Source organism: Macaca nemestrina, chromosome 13 (assembly GCF_043159975.1).
Source record: "Macaca nemestrina isolate mMacNem1 chromosome 13, mMacNem.hap1, whole genome shotgun sequence".
In the NCBI taxonomy this organism is placed as follows: Eukaryota; Metazoa; Chordata; class Mammalia; order Primates; family Cercopithecidae; genus Macaca; species Macaca nemestrina.
In genome coordinates this window covers 117,524,639-117,532,842 of record NC_092137.1, presented here as the reverse complement: position 1 = coordinate 117,532,842, position 8,204 = coordinate 117,524,639, and positions in this window count along the sequence as shown.

Genomic DNA, 8,204 nt, shown 5'->3' with positions numbered 1-8,204 from the left:
AACAACTAACATATCCAACCATCAAAGAAAAAAAAAAAAAAAAAAAAAAGAGAAAATAACCACACTAACTCCTTTACAACAGACAATCCAGTCAGCCATCCTGAACAACTTGTCTCCAGTGATCCAGATCCAGCTCAATCTCTGCCTCCTCCTGATGACACTGATCCTTCTACCCTCTGTCACTCCACAGACTGTTAAAAACTATACATATTGGGCCTATATTCCTTTTCCTCCTCTTATTCGAGCCATGCCACGGATGGGTACTCCTGTCGAGGTCTATGTTAATGATAGTATTTGGATGCCTGGTTCTGTAGATGATCATTGTCCTTCCCAACCTTCAGAAGAAGGAACCCTTTTCAATATCACTGTAGGTTTTAGGTATCCACCTTTGTGCCTGGGACCCACCAGTGGATGTCTCTCATTAGATATTCAAACTTGGGCAGTCACACTACCATCTGTTCACTCTGTCCCTCCTTTAGGACACTTGGTATCAGAGCTCTCATTAAAACCTCTAAGGCAGATCAAAACAGGAATCACTGATTATATTCACACATCCCAGTATAAGCCTTTAGGACCTGTGTGTCCTCTCAACTTGTCTTCAAATGCTGACAAATTAATGTGGAAGGATTGTGTTAGTCCAGAAGGAACTGTGCTATTTAATTCTTCTCACTACGCCATTGCTGATTGGGCTCCCAGAGGTCATATTACTAATGATTGCTCTCAAGGTCACAGAGATTGTCAACATTTTCTCTATGATATTACTTATCAAAAAAGCAGTGACAACCCTCCCCTATTATATTGTAGATTTAACTCCTTTTTTCCTTTTAAGTGGAAAGGGGCAGGGATTGCCCCTCCAAAGCCAAGGCTCGTTTTTCTCCACTTAGGACCTGAACATTCAGAATTATGGAGATTAACCATAGCTATGGGCTGGGCGCGGTGGCTCAAGCCTGTAATCCCAGCACTTTGGGAGGCCGAGACGGGCGGATCACGAGGTCAGGAGATCGAGACCATCCTGGGTAACACAGTGAAACCCTGTCTCTACTAAAAATACAAAAACTTAGCCGGGCGAGGTGGCAGGCGCCTGTAGTCCCAGCTACTCGGGAGGCTGAGGCAGGAGAATGGCCTGAACCCGGGAGGCGGAGCTTGCAGTGAGCTGAGATCCGGCCACTGCACTCCAGCCTGGGTGACAGAGCGAGACTCCCTCTCAAAAAAAAAAAAAAAAAAAAAAAAAAAAAAAAAAAAAAAAAACCATAGCTATGACTGGTATGACAGTTTGGGCTGGAGAAAGTGTTATAAATCCACCTTGTCACCTGGAAAACTAAGACAACAGATTGATTTACACTACTGTTTCCACACAGCCAAAAATATCACTTTGGCAATCGTCAAAAGGTCAATTCAAAGATGGGACAGTAAAGATTATGCTGACTTACATGCCCTCCCGTTGCTAATGTCCCCCCAGCACCTCTCATACAACCTATTGCCCCCACCCCACATTTCACAAAAGAGTATCATCCCAAAATATATATACTATCTATATGGAGTCCAATAAAACTATGCCACTTAAAAGTTGTGTTAAACCACCATATATGTTATTATTAGGAAAGATCCATATTAGTTCAAAAACCAACATAATTACATGTGTTAATTGTTACTTGTATACTTGTATTGACTCATCCTTTAATCAATATCATAGTATTTTAATAGAGCCAGAGAAGGTATTTGGCTCAGGCCTTGAGAATCTTCCACTTCTATCCCTGTTATTAACCATATTTTACAAAAAAAAAATTCTTAAAAGGAGTAAACGATTTATTTTTACATTAATTGCATTAATAATGGGCTTGATTGCTGTTACTGTGACTGCTGCTACTGCTGGAGTTGCATGACATCAATCTATTCAAACTGTTCATTTTGTGGATAAATGGCAAAAAAAAATTCTACTCCGACGTGGAATTCTCAGTCAGGTATTGATCAAAAATTTGCCAATCAAATTAATGATCTAAGACAAACTGTTATATGGATGGGAGATAGAATTATGAGTTTCGAACATAGATTATAAATGCAATGTGATTGGAATACTTCTGATTTTTGTATAACTCCGTTCCAATATAATCAGTCTGTTCACAATTGGGAATCAGTAAAACTCCATTTACAAGGAAGTGAAGATAATTTAAGTTTAGACATAAACAAGCTAAGAGAAGAGATTTTTGAGGCCTCTCAAGCACACTTAACTCTTTACCCAGTGCTGAAGTTTTAGACAGTATATCTGAGGGGTTATCTAATCTCAACCCCATTCAATGGGTAAAATCTCTGGGAGGATCCACTATCGTTAATTTTGTTCTGTGTATAATTTGTGATATTGGTTTATTGTTCATGTGTAAAATTGGAGAAAATATTCTTCAATCCAATCATGATCAGTGCCAAGCTATGATTGCTATGGTTCATTTAAATCAGAGAAAAGGGGGAGATGTAGGGAGACCCCCTGAAACTATTACTACGGAATAAAAGATGAAATACTCCTGATTATTGTAAATACAAAATTGCATGCAGGATTGTATAAAGACAATGCCAGGTTGGACTGCCAGAATGAGCCAACAGCACGTGATGTGTTTCCCCCTGTAGAGAGTCTATGAACCGACGTGCAGTCAGGGAGGTTTCACATCACCAAGATTCCTATCCCAGAAAAGCAGATGTTCATAGCTCTGGGAATGGAATGCAACCCTTGTGGAGAACCTATAAACGGACGCATGAGGGGCTCCTGTTCGGATGGTATGAATAAGATAGGGCTATAAATGCCCTCATCTTGCCACGGCTCTTCTAGGCCTCTTTAGGGTTAAGGCATACTCCCTTCTGAGAATTTCTGGTCTAACCAGTTGTCTATCTTCACGTCCTATTTCTATGCATTGTTTGTAACCAGCTTTTGCTGCAAGTGTTACTGCTGATTAATATCTTGCTAATCGTAGGTTATGGAAAGATTGTGTTTCTGTTTTAAGGCTCTGTTAGAAATTACTGATGTGTGTAGTATCTTGTAAATTCTTATCTCTGTATACTGTACTTCTGTATACAGACGTTATGTTAAAGAATTACTTCATTCCCATGTGACCATCTCACCTCATAATCAAACGACCCTAAATCCCTCACTAACCTACCCCCACCCTCACTAAACTTAATAATAAATGCCAGTGCATTGGCGGCATTGCAGGACCAGAAGGCGGTGACACCCCTGGACCCAGCTTTCACTATCTTGTGTGTGTCTATTATTTCTCAACCTGCCAATCCACCTGGAAACAAAGAAAGAGCACCGTTGCATTGCAGGCTGCTGGCCAGATCCCGCAATATCCATGATGGTGCACGCCTACAGTCTCAGCTACTCAGAAGGCTGAGGCAGGAGAATTGCTTAAACCTGGGCGGTGGAGGCTGCAGTGAGCTGACGCCACTGCACTCTAGCCTGGGTGACAGAGTGAGACTCCGTCTCAAAAAAAAAAAAAAAAAAAAAAGAAAAAATGCTGTTTCATAAAAAGCTATTTTATCACATGGCACAAATTAAATAAATAGATGTTAATTAAAATGATTAAGGAATTCTCCTGTGAATTTCAATATTTAATGCCAGCTGTTATTCACATTAATATTTTAACATTTTACCATTAAGATATTTAATACAAAGGATTGATACATATTTAACTGTTTAAGGCTGGGTGTACAGGATCACGTCTGTAATCCTGGCACTTTTGGAGGCCAAGGCAGGTGAATCACCTGGCCAATACGGTGAAACCCCATCTCTTATACTAAAAATACAAAAATTAGCCAGGCGTGGTGGTGCATATCTGTAATCCCAGCTACTTGGGAGGCTGAGGCAGGAGAATTGCTTGAACCTGGAAAGCAGAGGTTGCAGTGAGCTGAGATGGTACCCCTACACTCCAGCCTGGGTGACAGAGCAAGACGGTCTCAAAAAAAGAAAAACAAAAAAACATACTTAATGGTTTAGAGTGCTAGTTAAACCTGTTCAAATCATTCCTGGGCCAAACCGAGGGTCAGATTGCTATTTCTTGTGACCCAATAAGGAGACGCAGATGAACTGGGTAGGAAGACAGTTTTTATTTCTGCAACCAGTTACAGGGTGAACGCCTGGAAATTATTACCAGACCAACTCAAAATTACAAAGTTTTCTAGAGCTTATATACCTTGTAAGCTGTAAGTCTACATGTAAGTGTGCATTCATCTAATGACGTAAGTGATTAACTTCTTTTAATCTATAACTAAGGTCTGAGTCCTGAAGACCTTCCTCTGGGGCCTCAGTAAATTTACTTCATCTCAATGGGTCTAGGTATTGGGGTGATTACCCTTATCATGTCTCCTGCTAAATCATGGAGGTTTGGGGAGTTCCTTCAGACCCCCAATAAACTTGTCTGTGGAGGACTGGGGGAGTTTCTTCAGACTGCCCCCAAAAAATTTGTTTAATCCTAAATGGGTCCTGTTAAGAATTCCTTGGTTATTTTGTCATGCTTTAAGACTCAGGAAAGGCCTAGTCAAAACTCTTGGTGGGCTTTTGTTACATTCCAGCCTTTGTACAAGGGCACTGGCTTTTTTAGCTTTTAATATTTACATAGTGTGTGGGGATGGCTCGTCATCCCACCCTAATCTTCTTATGCAAATGAACTTTCCAGTTGATGAGCGTCTTGTCTGCCCCTTTAAAGTACACGTGGCTGGAAGAGAAGGGAAGATGGAGCTGCCATCTTGAAAATGTCTAGTCCTGGGCCAGCATAGTGGCTCATGTCTATAATCCCCGCACTTTGGGAGGCCAAGGTGGGTGGTTCAGAAGGTCAAGAGATCGAGAGCATCCTGGCCAACATGGTGAAACCCCATCTCTACTAAAAATACAAAAATTAGCTGGTGTGTGGTGGCGTGTGCCTATAGTCCCAGCTACTTGGGAGGCTGAGGCAGGAGAATTGCATGAACCCGGGAGGTGGAGGTTGCAGTGAGCCAAGATTGTGCCACTGTACTCCAGCCTGGTGACAAAGCGAGATTCCGTCTCAAAAAAACAAAAAACAAAAAACAAAACAATTTAACTTAACCAGTCAGTCCTGAAACAGTTGTTTTGGAGGCCTGCATTAGCGAGACCTGGCCTGCCACAGAATGTCTAAGAGGAAATGGGAAATAACATTCCCTGAGTGCCCACTATGTGTACAACTCTACTTATGTATCTTGCTTAATTTTTATGATGATTCCATGAGCGAGATTTTTTTTTGTTCTTTTTTTTAGTGATTGACCAATCCTGCAGAACATGAAGATTTTACTTTTCATTTTAGAAATGAGGAAACTAAGGCTCAGAGAGCTTATTCAAAGTTCCTGAAGACACATAGCTAATAAATGGTAGAATTAGAATCTGAACCTGGGTCTGCCTGACTGCAAAGCCCATGTTTTGTGGAAAACTCTCCTCTTGTATTTCATAAAATTAACCTCAATTGACATTCGAATCAGCATCTCTGTGGGTTATTGGAGAGAAGTTATAAGTTGCCAAGCCTCTGCTTCACAGTGAGAAAATATGAGTAGGATTTGAATGAGGTAAGAATGGGATGCTTGCACAGTATTTTGTGGTTTTTACATTTTTTAATTTTTTTGTAGAGATGGGGGTCTTGCCCAGGCTGACAGTATCTTATTTATGCTGCTGAGGGAATATTTTTGTCTCCCTTTTTAACAGCAGGGTATTCTAGAACAATCTTTTGGAATTGAGCTCAGTCGGGAGGTCTGAACTTTTACTCTTGTTAGTCACCTCCAAACCAAGTGATTTGTTACCAGTTAAAGGTTATTTAGAAGTCTTTACTAGATTTTTATTTTTTTATTTTATTTTTGAGACGGAGTCTTGCTCTGTCACCCAGGCTGGAGTGCAGTGGTGTGATCTTGGCTCACTGCAACCTCCGCCTCCCAGGTTCAAGCGATTCTCCTGCCACAGCCCCCTGAGTAGCTGGGATTACAGGCATGTGCCACCACACTCAGCTAATTTTTGTATTTTTAGTAGAGATGGGGTTTTGCCATGTTGGCCAGGGTGGTATTTATTTATTTTTGAGATGGAGTTTTGCTCTTGTTGCCCAGGCTGGAGTGCAATGGCACCATCTTGGCTCATTGTAACCTCCAACTCCTGGGTTCAAGTGATTCTCCTGCCTCAGCCTCCCGAGTAGCTGAAATTACAGGTGCCCACCACTACGCTCAGCTAATTTTTTGTATTTTTTAGTAGCAGTAGGGTTTCACCACATTGGCCAGGCTGGTCTCGAACTCCTGACCTCAGGTGACCCACCCACCTCGGCCTCCCAAAGTGCTGGAATTACAGGCGTGAGCCACTGGGCCCAGCTTGGCTCTTTCGAAAAGGACATGATGGGGAGGGTTAGTTGAGAAATGGGGCAATGAGAATGTAGACGGCAGTGTGCAAAGGCAGGGCCAGTAGATGCTTTGAGGACAGTTGTGGGGGGAAAAAGGAGTGATCATTACAATTAATAGCCGTAGCAGTTTTGCTTCAGTTATAATTTAAGGAAAAAGGTTGAGGGGCCTGTATTTTTTGCTCCAGATCCAATGATTTAATTTTGAAAAGCAAGATCCAGTGATTGAACTCATGCAAGGGGATGACCTGGGGCCTGTGAAAAGTCAGGTTGCAGTTTCCATTGCATTCAGAAAAAAACAGAAAAATAAATACAACTTTTGGAAGAAACTTCAAGTTTCCTCCCATTCACGTTTAACCCTAGGGGTCTCACACTTCTAGAATTGCTTAGTGTCACGCATGTTCATATAGAAGACCACCTAAACAGGCTTTGTGTAAACAACAAGGCTGTTTATTCACCTGGGTGCAAGCGGGCTGAGTCCGAAAGGAAAGTCAGCGAAGGGTGACAAGAGAGGGGCAGCTTTATGAGGCTTGGGTAGGCAGTGGAAAGTTACAGTTAAAGGTGGATATCTATTGTCAGCAGAGGAGGGGTCACAAGGTGCAATGGTGGAGAGATCATAAGACTCATTGTTCAGAAGAAGAATGTCACAAGGTCGATTCATCAGTTGGGGCAGGGCAGGAGATCAAGTCATAATGGTAGAAGGTCGTAAGGTGGATTAATTAGTTAAGGCAGGAAATGGCTGTTCACTTCTTTTGTGGTTTTTTGGCTGCTCCAGACTTCTTGGCTCCTGCAGGCCGTCTCGACATATATGTGCAGGTCACAGGGGTTACAATGGCTGAGCTTCAGCTCAGAGGCCTGACATTCCTGTCTTTTTACTTATAAAATATAAGTAAATCTAATAAGATTATAAGAAAACATAAAGAAAATATAAGCTTTTCCTGGGGGTTATTAGGGTGGGGCGATATTTCTCAGGGCTGCTTCAGGCACGACTTAGGGGCAGCGTGGACACCTAAAGAAAATTTAATTGTATAGTGAGTTGGTCTGGAAAGTTTTTGGGTACAATTCTGTGTGGCTAACAAGGCACCAGTTAGCATATTTTTGAGCTTGGAATTGTCCTAATAGAATAAATTCTCTAAAAGTAGCAATTAAGCATAATAGCTTTAAGGTAGGTGGCAGTGAGATTTTAGACCAAGGTAGAAATAATGTTTTATATACCAAAGCCTTTTGTCCCCATTTTCCAGCATATGAATAGGGTTCCCTCTTGTTTAGCCAACGATCTATTATATTACCCTTTCCCATAGGTATGAGTGGCAGTCCAATTGGAGAAGTTCAATAGTTCTGAGTGCAGATCCTATGCAGAAGAGATAATAAGGAAAATAATCTTTGCCTCCTGGGTTAAACTGAGGCTGGCAAAGAGAGAAATGTCCCAAGCCTTCTAACCACCAATGGCATAGTTTATGTCATCCGGGATGCTGGTCCGGTTGCCAAATATGGGGAAGGAAATGAGGGGCTGTAGGAGGCGGTAGGAGGCAAGCCAGAGCCTTATATCCTACGTGGAAATGGTCATGAAGGGAAGAGAGAATGGCAGAACTTCCCTTCTAACAAAAAGCAGCCCAAGAAATCACTTCTTTTCTAACAAAGAGCAGCCTGAAAGATCGAGCTGCAAACATAAATAAGGAAGCTGGAAGCTTGCACAGGGTGATGCCAGAAGCCGCACAGACAGAAAGGGCAACCTGGGGCCATGCATGCCCACCATGGGGGCTCTACCTTCCCTTTTATGTTAGCATGTGCACAGCAGGAAAGAGATCAGTCACAAGAATAGCTACCTGCCTGCAT